Source organism: Myxine glutinosa, chromosome 10 (assembly GCF_964187855.1).
Source record: "Myxine glutinosa chromosome 10, kmMyxGlut1.1, whole genome shotgun sequence".
Lineage (NCBI taxonomy): Eukaryota > Metazoa > Chordata > Myxini > Myxiniformes > Myxinidae > Myxine > Myxine glutinosa.
This window is the reverse complement of record NC_136270.1, coordinates 137,176,768-137,190,410: the sequence shown is the minus strand read 5'-3', so window position 1 is coordinate 137,190,410 and position 13,643 is coordinate 137,176,768. Positions and strand designations below refer to the sequence as shown.

Sequence of the window (13,643 nt, the reverse complement as noted above, 5' to 3'; positions counted from 1 at the left end):
CCCATGGTGTATTTCACGAAGAGTAGGCGACTTATCTCCGGCACACTGAACAATTTACAAATTCCTGCCCAAATCACTTAAATCAAACAGCAGGCATGGTCGGCCAGTTCGTGAAAGACTTGAGCTAAAGACCTAGTTCGCTGGTCAACCCGACGATAAATTAATTAATAATTTGGGCTGTTTAAGTGGTGGCACTATCCTACTAGTACTACTACTAGTAGTAGTATTAGTAGTAGTACTTGTAGTAGTAATAGTAGTGCAGTAATAATAGTAGTAGTTGTATAAGTAGTAGTATTTGTAGGAGTTCTTGTTTGAGCAATAGTCGTTGTATTAATAGTAGTAGTAGTAGTAGTAGTAGTAGTAGTAGTAGTAGTAGTAGTCGTAGTTGTAGTAGCTGTATTAGTAGTTGCATTAATAGTAGTAATAGTAGTAGTAGTAGTAGTAGTATTAATAGTAGTAGTAGTAGTAGTAGTAGTAATCGGAGTATTAATTGTACGACGATTAGTAATTTTATTAATAGTAGTAATAATAGTAGGTGTAGTTGTATTAATAGTAGTAGTAGTAGTGTTAGTAGTAGTAGTAGTAATCGATATTTATAAATAACTTTCTATATAGTCGTAAGTAAATAAGTAGGTGAATTGTGTGGTTCATGGTAAATAAGTAGGTGCATGTGTGGTTCATGGTAAATAAGTAGGTGCATGTGTGGTTATTGGTGAATAAGTACGTGATGTGTGGTTCATGGTGAATAAGTAGGTGAATGTGTGGTTCATGGTGAATAAGTAGGTGAATGTGTGGTTCATGGTGAATAAGTGGATGAATGTGTGGTTCATGGTGAATAAGTACGTGATGTGTGGTTCATGGTAAATAAGTAGGTGAATGTGTGGTTCATGGTGAATAAGTAGGTGAATGTGTGGTTCATGGTGAATAAGTAGGTGAATGTGTGGTTCATGGTGAATAAGTAGGTGAATGTGTGGTTCATGGTGAATAAGTGGATGAATGTGTGGTTCATGGTGAATAAGTGGATGAATGTGTGGTTCATGGTGAATAAGTAGGTGAATGTGTGGTTATTGGTGAATAAGTAGGTGAATGTGTGGTTCATGGTGAATAAGTCGGTGAATGTGTGGTTCATGGTGAATAAGTGGGTGAATGTGTAGTTCATGGTGAATAAGTAGGTGAATGTGTGGTTCATGGTGAATAAGTAGGTGAATGTGTGGTTCATGGTGAATAAGTGTGTGAATGTGTGGTTCATGGTGAATAAGTAGGTGAATGTGTGGTTCATGGTGAATAGGTAGGTGAATTTGTGGTTCATGGTGAATAAGTAGGTGAATGTGTGGTTATTGGTGAATAAGTAGGTGAATGTGTGGTTCATGGTGAATAATTAGGTAAATGTGTGTTTCATGGTGAATAAGTAGGTGAATGTGTGTTTCATGGTGAATAAGTAGGTGAATGTGTGGTTCATGGTGAATAAGAAGGTGAATGTGTGGTTCATGGTGAATAAGTGGGTGAATGTGTGGTTCATGGTGAATAAGTGCGTGAATGTGTGGTTCATGGTGAATAATTAGGTGAATGTGTGTTTCATGGTGAATAAGTAGGTGAATGTGTGTTTCATGGTGAATAAGTAGGTGAATGTTTGGTTCATGGTGAATAAGTGCGTGAATGTGTGGTTATTGGTGAATAAGTAGGTGAATGTTTGGTTCATGGTGAATAAGTGCGTGAATGTGTGGTTATTGGTGAATAAGTAGGTGAATGTTTGGTTCATGGTGAATAATTAGGTGAATGTGTGTTTCATGGTGAATAAGTAGGTGAATGTGTGTTTCATGGTGAATAAGTAGGTGAATGTTTGGTTCATGGTGAATAATTAGGTGAATGTGTGGTTCATGGTGAATAAGTAGGTGAATGTGTGGTTATTGGTGAATAAGTGGGTGAATGTGTGGTTCATGGTGAATAAGTAGGTGAATGTGTGGTTATTGGTGAATAAGTGGGTGAATGTGTGGTTATTGGTGAATAAGTGGGTGAATGTGTGGTTATTGGTGAATAAGTGGGTGAATGTGTGGGTCATGGTGAATAAGTAGGTGAATGTGTGGTTATTGGTGAATAAGTGGGTGAATGTGTGGTTATTGGTGAATAAGTGGGTGAATGTGTGGTTATTGGTGAATAAGTGGGTGAATGTGTGGTTCATGGTGAATAAGTGGGTGAATGTGTGGTTCATGGTGAATAAGAAGGTGAATGTGTGGTTATTGGTGAATAAGTGGGTGAATGTGTGGTTCATGGTGAATAAGAAGGTGAATGTTTGGTTCATGGTGAATAAGTAGGTGAATGTGTGGTTATTGGTGAATAAGTGGGTGAATGTGTGGTTATTGGTGAATAAGTGGGTGAATGTGTGGTTCATGGTGAATAAGTAGGTGAATGTGTAGTTAATGGTGAATAAGTAGGTGAATGTGTAGTTCATGGTGAATAAGTAGGTGAATGTGTGGTTATTGGTGAATAAGAAGGTGAATGTGTGGTTCATGGTGAATAAGTGGGTGAATGTGTGGTTCATGGTGAATAAGAAGGTGAATGTGTGGTTCATGGTGAATAAGTACGTGAATGTGTGGTTATTGGTGAATAAGTAGGTGAATGTGTGGTTATTGGTGAATAAGTTGGTGAATGTGTGGTTATTGGTGAATAAGTAGGTGAATGTGTGGTTATTGGTGAATAAGAAGGTGAATGTGTGGTTCATGGTGAATAAGTGGGTGAATGTGTGGTTCATGGTGAATAAGAAGGTGAATGTGTGGTTCATGGTGAATAAGTACGTGAATGTGTGGTTATTGGTGAATAAGTAGGTGAATGTGTGGTTATTGGTGAATAAGTTGGTGAATGTGTGGTTATTGGTGAATAAGTAGGTGAATGTGTGGTTATTGGTGAATAAGAAGGTGAATGTGTGGTTATTGGTGAATAAGTAGGTGAATGTGTGGTTATTAGTGAATAAGTAGGTGAATGTGTGGTTATTGGTGAATAAGTAGGTGAATGTGTGGTTATTGGTGAATAAGTAGGTGAATGTGTGGTTATTGGTGAATAAGAAGGTGAATGTGTGGTTATTGGTGAATAAGTAGGTGAATGTGTGGTTATTGGTGAATAAGTGGGTGAATGTGTGGTTCATGGTGAATAAGTAGGTGAATGTGTGGTTATTGGTGAATAAGTGGATGAATGTGTGGTTATTGGTGAATAAGTGGGTGAATGTGTGGTTCATGGTGAATAAGTGGGTGAATGTGTGGTTCATGGTGAATAAGTCGGTGAATGTGTGGTTATTGGTGAATAAGTGGATGAATGTGTGGTTATTGGTGAATAAGTGGGTGAATGTGTGGTTATTGGTGAATAAGTGGGTGAATGTGTGGTTCATGGTGAATAAGTAGGTGAATGTGTGGTTATTGGTGAATAAGTAGGTGAATGTGTGGTTATTGGTGAATAAGAAGGTGAATGTGTCGTTCATGGTGAATAAGTAGGTGAATGTGTGGTTATTGGTGAATAAGTGGGTGAATGTGTGGTTATTGGTGAATAAGTGGGTGAATGTGTGGTTCATGGTGAATAAGTAGGTGAATGTGTAGTTCATGGTGAATAAGTAGGTGAATGTGTGGTTATTGGTGAATAAGTGGGTGAATGTGTGGTTCATGGTGAATAAGTAGGTGAATGTGTGGTTATTGGTGAATAAGTGGGTGAATGTGTGGTTATTGGTGAATAAGTGGGTGAATGTGTGGTTATTGGTGAATAAGTGGGTGAATGTGTGGGTCATGGTGAATAAGTAGGTGAATGTGTGGTTATTGGTGAATAAGTGGGTGAATGTGTGGTTATTGGTGAATAAGTGGGTGAATGTGTGGTTATTGGTGAATAAGTGGGTGAATGTGTGGTTCATGGTGAATAAGTGGGTGAATGTGTGGTTCATGGTGAATAAGAAGGTGAATGTGTGGTTATTGGTGAATAAGTGGGTGAATGTGTGGTTCATGGTGAATAAGAAGGTGAATGTTTGGTTCATGGTGAATAAGTAGGTGAATGTGTGGTTATTGGTGAATAAGTGGGTGAATGTGTGGTTATTGGTGAATAAGTGGGTGAATGTGTGGTTCATGGTGAATAAGTAGGTGAATGTGTAGTTAATGGTGAATAAGTAGGTGAATGTGTAGTTCATGGTGAATAAGTAGGTGAATGTGTGGTTATTGGTGAATAAGAAGGTGAATGTGTGGTTCATGGTGAATAAGTGGGTGAATGTGTGGTTCATGGTGAATAAGAAGGTGAATGTGTGGTTCATGGTGAATAAGTACGTGAATGTGTGGTTATTGGTGAATAAGTAGGTGAATGTGTGGTTATTGGTGAATAAGTTGGTGAATGTGTGGTTATTGGTGAATAAGTAGGTGAATGTGTGGTTATTGGTGAATAAGAAGGTGAATGTGTGGTTATTGGTGAATAAGTAGGTGAATGTGTGGTTATTAGTGAATAAGTAGGTGAATGTGTGGTTATTGGTGAATAAGTAGGTGAATGTGTGGTTATTGGTGAATAAGAAGGTGAATGTGTGGTTATTGGTGAATAAGTAGGTGAATGTGTGGTTATTGGTGAATAAGTAGGTGAATGTGTGGTTATTGGTGAATAAGTAGGTGAATGTGTTGTTATTGGTGAATAAGTAGGTGAATGTGTGGTTATTGGTGAATAAGTAGGTGAATGTGTGGTTATTGGTGAATAAGTAGGTGAATGTGTGGTTATTGGTGAATAAGTAGGTGAATGTGTGGTTATTGGTGAATAAGTAGGTGAATGTGTGGTTCTTGGTGAATAAGAAGGTGAATGTGTGGATCTTGGTGAATAAGAAGGTGAATGTGTGGTTATTGGTGAATAAGTACGTGAATGCGTGGTTATTGGTGAATAAGTAGGTGAATGTGTGGTTCATGGTGAATAAGTAGGTGAATGTGTGGTTATTGGTGAATAAGTAGGTGAATGTGTGGTTCATGGTGAATAAGTCGGTGAATGTGTGGTTATTGGTGAATAAGTCGGTGAATGTGTGGTTATTGGTGAATAAGTCGGTGAATGTGTGGTTATTGGTGAATAAGTCGGTGAATGTGTGGTTATTGGTGAATAAGTCGGTGAATGTGTGGTTATTGGTGAATAAGTAGGTGAATGTGTGGTTATTGGTGAATAAGAAGGTGAATGTTTGGTTCATGTTGAGTATTCATGAAGAATAAAATCAAACGGACGAACCTGAGATATGAACATGACATTCACCTCGCACCACAATCATTTTTAACGTAGAGCAAACTATGACGTCATACAATTATAACAAGTAACGGTACTCGAACCGGTAACAAAAACATCCTCGGATGACAAGGTAAATGCAGACAGGTAAGAGCTTACCTTCGGATTGGAACCTTTTCATGGTGCACGTCTACCCTCTTGTTTCATGTGAAGACCTTTTAGGGGACGGAGGGCGTTGGGGGAACGGACATGGAATGTATTGTGGTTATACACAGGTAGTCACCACAAACCTGTTTGGGAATGGAAACAACCCCCATCACCACAATTGGGCTCTGTTATCGGCGATAAGAATTTACACTCGTCACACCATGTTTACCATTCTTGTTACAGCAGCACGTACCATGGAATGTTTATTTCATAAATTTCATATTTTACATCTTCAAAGTCAAAGGTGAAGTTAATCTTAAATACACAACATGACCAAAAGTATGCGGACACCCCTTCTAATTAGTGGATTTGGCTTTCAGCCACACCTATTGCTGACAGGTATATATATATATATAACACTGGTCAACAAAATTTTAAAAGTTTTATGGTTCTCGTATATTTTGAGGTGATTCTAACCAACATGAACCTGTAGATTTCGATTATGATATCCACGTTTCACGAGCACATCCAGGTTTTGAGAACTAGTATACCATAGGAATACCACTTCATTTGAAATTCACAAACCTCTTGTTGATCCTGAGAAGGTATTCTTACCACCACTTCATTTGAAACTTGGTTTGATGAACAACTTTGTGAAGGCCATGGATCAAGATGGTGCTAGTGAAGGTCCAAGGCATTGTATTTGAGGCCAAAGTAAAGGCGGGTGTTTTCAATGGTCCTCAAATTCGTCTTGTACTCACCAATCAGGACTTTGTAACGAGACTATCTGAGCTGGAAAGTGTTGCTTGGGATAGCTTTGTGGCTCTTCCTCACAATTACCTTGGAAATTTCCGAGCACCAAATTATGAAGAGCTTGTGGAGAAGATGTTGAAGAGTTACCAGGCGCTCGGTGCTCGAATGTCACTCAAGATACATTTCTTCCATTCTCATCTGGACTTCTTTCCACAAAATCTTGGCGATGTCAGTGATGAACATGGAGAAAGGTTTCACCGGGAAATTGCCATCATGGAGACTCGATATCAAGGCCTATTCAGTCCAAACATGATGGGCGACTACTGTTGGACCTTACAGCGTGAAAGTGATTGCTCCTACAAACGCGAAAGTAAAGTTCAGAAGCACTTTTAATGTGACGTAAATAAAAACTTAAAGTTCATATTATTTTTGGAGATTTACATTTTTTATGTGATGCAAATAAAAACTTAAAGTTCATATTATTTTTTGTGATATTTTATAAAGTTCAAATTATTTTTGGAGATTTACATTTTTTATTTGATGCAAATAAAAACTTAAAGTTCATATTATTTTTTGTGATATTTTATAAAGTTCATATTATTTTTGGAGATTTACATTTTTTATTTGATGCAAATAAAAACTTAAAGTTCATATTATTTTTTGTGATATTTTATAAAGTTCATATTATTTTTGGAGATTTACATTTTTTATTTGATGCAAATAAAAACTTAAAGTTCATATTATTTTTTGTGATATTTTATAAAGTTCATATTATTTTTGGAGATTTACATTTTTTATGTGATGCAAATAAAAACTTAAAGTTCATATTATTTTTTTGATATTTTATAAAGTTCATATTATTTTTGGAGATTTACATTTTTTATGTGATGCAAATAAAAACTTAAAGTTCATATTATTTTTTGTGATATTTTATAAAGTTCATATTATTTTTTGTGATATTATATAAAGTTCATATTATTTTTGGAGATTTACATTTTTTATTTGATGCAAATAAAAACTTAAAGTTCATATTATTTTTTGTGATATTTTATAAAGTTCATATTATTTTTGGAGATTTACATTTTTTATGTGATGCAAATAAAAACTTAAAGTTCATATTATTTTTTGTGATATTTTATAAAGTTCAAATTATTTTTGGAGATTTACATTTTTTATTTGATGCAAATAAAAACTTAAAGTTCATATTATTTTTTGTGATATTATATAAAGTTCATATTATTTTTGGAGATTTACATTTTTTATTTGATGCAAATAAAAACTTAAAGTTCATATTATTTTTTGTGATATTTTATAAAGTTCATATTATTTTTGGAGATTTACATTTTTTATTTGATGCAAATAAAAACTTAAAGTTCATATTATTTTTTGTGATATTTTATAAAGTTCATATTATTTTTGGAGATTTACATTTTTTATTTGATGCAAATAAAAACTTAAAGTTCATATTATTTTTTGTGATATTTTATAAAGTTCATATTATTTTTGGAGATTTACATTTTTTATTTGATGCAAATAAAAACTTAAAGTTCATATTATTTTTTGTGATATTTTATAAAGTTCATATTATTTTTGGAGATTTACATTTTTTTATGTGATGCAAATAAAAACTTAAAGTTCATATTATTTTTTGTGATATTTTATAAAGTTCATATTATTTTTGGAGATTTACATTTTTTTATGTGATGCAAATAAAAACTTAAAGTTCATATTATTTTTTGTGATATTTTATAAAGTTCATATTATTTTTGGAGATTTACATTTTTTATGTGATGCAAATAAAAACTTAAAGTTCATATTATTTTTTTGATATTTTATAAAGTTCATATTATTTTTGGAGATTTACATTTTTTATGTGATGCAAATAAAAACTTAAAGTTCATATTATTTTTTGTGATATTTTATAAAGTTCATATTATTTTTTGTGATATTATATAAAGTTCATATTATTTTTGGAGATTTACATTTTTTATTTGATGCAAATAAAAACTTAAAGTTCATATTATTTTTTGTGATATTTTATAAAGTTCATATTATTTTTGGAGATTTACATTTTTTATGTGATGCAAATAAAAACTTAAAGTTCATATTATTTTTTGTGATATTTTATAAAGTTCAAATTATTTTTGGAGATTTACATTTTTTATTTGATGCAAATAAAAACTTAAAGTTCATATTATTTTTTGTGATATTTTATAAAGTTCATATTATTTTTGGAGATTTACATTTTTTATTTGATGCAAATAAAAACTTAAAGTTCATATTATTTTTTGTGATATTTTATAAAGTTCATATTATTTTTGGAGATTTACATTTTTTATGTGATGCAAATAAAAACTTAAAGTTCATATTATTTTTTGTGATATTTTATAAAGTTCATATTATTTTTGGAGATTTACATTTTTTATGTGATGCAAATAAAAACTTAAAGTTCATATTATTTTTTGTGATATTTTATAAAGTTCAAATTATTTTTGGAGATTTACATTTTTTATTTGATGCAAATAAAAACTTAAAGTTCATATTATTTTTTGTGATATTTTATAAAGTTCATATTATTTTTGGAGATTTACATTTTTTATTTGATGCAAATAAAAACTTAAAGTTCATATTATTTTTTGTGATATTTTATAAAGTTCATATTATTTTTGGAGATTTACATTTTTTTATGTGATGCAAATAAAAACTTAAAGTTCATATTATTTTTTGTGATATTTTATAAAGTTCATATTATTTTTGGAGATTTACATTTTTTATTTGATGCAAATAAAAACTTAAAGTTCATATTATTTTTTGTGATATTTTATAAAGTTCATATTATTTTTGGAGATTTACATTTTTTATTTGATGCAAATAAAAACTTAAAGTTCATATTATTTTTTGTGATATTTTATAAAGTTCATATTATTTTTGGAGATTTACATTTTTTATTTGATGCAAATAAAAACTTAAAGTTCATATTATTTTTTGTGATATTTTATAAAGTTCATATTATTTTTGGAGATTTACATTTTTTATGTGATGCAAATAAAAACTTAAAGTTCATATTATTTTTTGTGATATTTTATAAAGTTCATATTATTTTTGGAGATTTACATTTTTTATGTGATGCAAATAAAAACTTAAAGTTCATATTATTTTTTGTGATATTTTATAAAGTTCAAATTATTTTTGGAGATTTACATTTTTTATTTGATGCAAATAAAAACTTAAAGTTCATATTATTTTTTGTGATATTTTATAAAGTTCATATTATTTTTGGAGATTTACATTTTTTATTTGATGCAAATAAAAACTTAAAGTTCATATTATTTTTTGTGATATTTTATAAAGTTCATATTATTTTTGGAGATTTACATTTTTTTATGTGATGCAAATAAAAACTTAAAGTTCATATTATTTTTTGTGATATTTTATAAAGTTCATATTATTTTTGGAGATTTACATTTTTTATTTGATGCAAATAAAAACTTAAAGTTCATATTATTTTTTGTGATATTTTATAAAGTTCATATTATTTTTGGAGATTTACATTTTTTATTTGATGCAAATAAAAACTTAAAGTTCATATTATTTTTTGTGATATTTTATAAAGTTCATATTATTTTTGGAGATTTACATTTTTTATTTGATGCAAATAAAAACTTAAAGTTCATATTATTTTTTGTGATATTTTATAAAGTTCATATTATTTTTGGAGATTTACATTTTTTATGTGATGCAAATAAAAACTTAAAGTTCATATTATTTTTTGTGATATTTTATAAAGTTCATATTATTTTTGGAGATTTACATTTTTTATGTGATGCAAATAAAAAACTTAAAGTTCATATTATTTTTTGTGATATTTTATAAAGTTCATATTATTTTTTGTGATATTATATAAAGTTCATATTATTTTTGGAGATTTACATTTTTTATTTGATGCAAATAAAAACTTAAAGTTCATATTATTTTTTGTGATATTTTATAAAGTTCATATTATTTTTGGAGATTTACATTTTTTATGTGATGCAAATAAAAACTTAAAGTTCATATTATTTTTTGTGATATTTTATAAAGTTCAAATTATTTTTGGAGATTTACATTTTTTATTTGATGCAAATAAAAACTTAAAGTTCATATTATTTTTTGTGATATTTTATAAAGTTCATATTATTTTTGGAGATTTACATTTTTTATTTGATGCAAATAAAAACTTAAAGTTCATATTATTTTTTGTGATATTTTATAAAGTTCATATTATTTTTGGAGATTTACATTTTTTTATGTGATGCAAATAAAAACTTAAAGTTCATATTATTTTTTGTGATATTTTATAAAGTTCATATTATTTTTGGAGATTTACATTTTTTATTTGATGCAAATAAAAACTTAAAGTTCATATTATTTTTTGTGATATTTTATAAAGTTCATATTATTTTTGGAGATTTACATTTTTTATTTGATGCAAATAAAAACTTAAAGTTCATATTATTTTTTGTGATATTTTATAAAGTTCATATTATTTTTGGAGATTTACATTTTTTATTTGATGCAAATAAAAACTTAAAGTTCATATTATTTTTTGTGATATTTTATAAAGTTCATATTATTTTTGGAGATTTACATTTTTTATGTGATGCAAATAAAAACTTAAAGTTCATATTATTTTTTGTGATATTTTATAAAGTTCATATTATTTTTGGAGATTTACATTTTTTATGTGATGCAAATAAAAAACTTAAAGTTCATATTATTTTTTGTGATATTTTATAAAGTTCATATTATTTTTGGAGATTTACATTTTTTTATGTGATGTAAATAAAAACTAAGTTCATATTCTTTTTTGTGACAATAAATAGATTTATTGAGACTTAATCAAGAAATTTGCATGCTGTAAGGATTTTTTCCACACTAATGATGTACTACGTCAAGGTTACGTGATAGCAAAATTTTAAGGTCAGATTCGGATTTGTGGGCACAAAATTAGTTAGAAACAGTTGAAAATAAGTCAGAACCAATTTGGCTGTTGACCAGTGAATCAAGCACACAGCCATGCAATCACCATAGACAAACATTGGCAGTAGAAAGGGCCGTACTGAAGAGCTCAGTGACTTTCAACGTGGCACTGTCATAGGATGCCACCTTTCCAACAAGTCAGTTCGTCAAATTTCTGCCCTGCTAGAGCTGCCCCAGTCAACTGTAAATGCTGTTATTGTGAAGTGGAAACGTCTAGGAGCAACAACAGCTCAGCCACGAAGTGGTAGGCCACACAAGCTCACAGAATGGGTCCGCCAAGTGCTGAAACACGTAGCCCATAAAAATCCACTGTCCTCGGTTGCTACACTCACTACCGAGTTCCAAACTGCCTCTGGAAGCAACGTCAGCACAACAACTGTTTGCTGGGAGCTTCATAAAATGGGTTTCCATGGTGGAGCAGCCACACACAAGCCTAAGATCACCATGAGCAATGCCAAGCGTCAGCTGGAGTGGTGTAAAGCTCGCCACCATTGGACTCTGGAGCAGTGGAAACGTGTTCTCTGGAGTGATGAATCACGCTTCACCATCTGGCAATCTGATGGACGATTCTGTGTTTGGCGGATGCCAGGAGAATGCTACCTGCCCGAATGCATCGTGCAGCTGTAAAGTTTGGTGGAGGAGGAATAATGGTCTGGGGCTGTTTTTCATGGTTCAGGCTAGGCCCCTTAGTTCCAGTGAAGGGAAATCTTAACGCATACATACAATGACATTCTAGATGATTGTGTGCTTCCAACTTTGTGGCAACAGTTTGGGGAAGGCCCTTTCCCGTTTCAGCATGACAATGCCCCCGTGCACAAAGCGAGGTCCATACAGAAATGGTTTGTCGAGATCGGTGTGGAAGAACTTGACTGGCCTGCACAGACCCCTGACCTCAACTCCATCGAACACCTTTGGGATGAATTGAAACGCCGACTGCAAGCCAGGCCTAATCGCCCAACATCAGTGCCCGACCTCACTAATGCTCTTGCGGCTGAATGGAAGCAAATCACCGCAGCAATGTTCCAACATCTTGTGGAAAGCCTTCCCAGAAGAGTGGAGGCTGTTATAGCAGCAAGGGGGGGGACCAACTCCATATTAATGCCCATGATTTTGGAAAGAGATGTTCGACGAGCACATGCAGGTGTGATGTTCAGGTGTCCACATACTTTTGGCCATGTAGTGTATGTAACTATAGAAACAGGTAAAGGTAAAAAGATGAATAAAATGAAGATCTATACAAACAGGTAAAGGTAAATAGATGATTAAAATGAAGATCACTGTCCACCACTGAGGTGTTATTACATTTTTAGTGCCTTTTTCGGTTTTTCCGGTTTTGTAGTTTATTTTCCTCGTTTATTTTCCGCTGTTTCCATGATTAATCAACAGGGAAACATCATCAATCACAAAATCACGTTTCTGTGATCAAGTATATTATCTGTAAAGGTTTTTAATCATGAAATCTACAGAATACCTTGTTTTGGGCGAAACCGTCTCATGTAGAGTTCGGTCTAACTCCCCAAACCTCCCAAATCCCACCAACCCCCCAAACCTCCCTATAATCTAAACCCCCCCAAACCTCCCTCCAATCTAAACCCACGCAACCCCACCGAACCCCCAAACCTCCCCCCCCCCCCCCCACCAACCTCCCAAACCCCAACAACCTCCCAAACCCTCCCCCCCGCCCCCCACACTCAAAACCACCCAACCCCACCAACCCCATCTATCTACTCGGTTGACCCCACAAGAAGATGGGAATAATTTGGGTCCTTACAGATTAGTATTGTATTAGGGGTAATAGTTTGCACGTTATCACCATCACCACATTCATTAGCTTGACTCACTCACTGTGCAGACTCAATAACGTTAACTTCATCCATTAATTCAGTTCATTTAACCTTCCGATAGGAATCTACTTTATTTGGAATCGGGTCAAGTTACACTTGGAATAAAGTATTTATTTAATATTGCACATCCATTCATGGATTTGTCTCATTAATTTGTCCACTCGCATGATTGGTCATTGGAATCTACATCTACATCCCATAATTATTAACATTACTTGTTCATGCCATCTCTGAGGAAGCGCTGGAGACCATAGGATCTTTATTGTCCACCTAATTCTCAGGGAGAAGTGGATGTAAATCCATGTCAAAAGGCCATGGTGTTGTTGGTGTTGTTGTTTTATAGCCCCGGACAGTTCTCTCGAACAAGCCCACGGCACGGAGAGCGAGAGAGAGAGAGGGAGAGGGGGAGAGAGAGAGAGAGAGAGAGAGAGAGAGAGAGAGAGACTTTGACTTTTGAAGCTCTTTTATTATAAAGGTAAGAAAACCACACAAGTCATGCAAATAATAAAGTCACCACAATTCAAAACATGTGCAGCCAAACAACAACAATAAAAACACCAACCACTAAAATAAAAAACTTAACAAACCATGATCAAGTTTACAAAACCCACCCTTTGCACACCATTTTGCCACAAAGGTTTGTAAATCATCTTTCATTTGGCAAAAAGA

The 13,643-nt window shown here is 32.5% G+C and overlaps 1 protein-coding gene across 3 annotated transcripts in view; it reads right to left on the bottom strand.

Annotated features, from left to right (window-relative positions):
• Positions 1–5,427, bottom strand: part of LOC137433733 (uncharacterized) — a 295,800-nt gene extending 290,373 nt beyond the window's left edge. For 2 of the 3 annotated variants that reach the window (XR_013624832.1, XM_068126007.2), the window contains exon 1: positions 5,371–5,427. The gene's annotated coding sequence lies outside the window, so the exon portion shown is untranslated. The remainder of the gene's footprint in view (positions 1–5,370) is intronic. The other variant, XR_010985722.2, reaches the window with a different exon arrangement.
• Between the last annotated feature and the right edge of the window lie 8,216 nt (positions 5,428–13,643).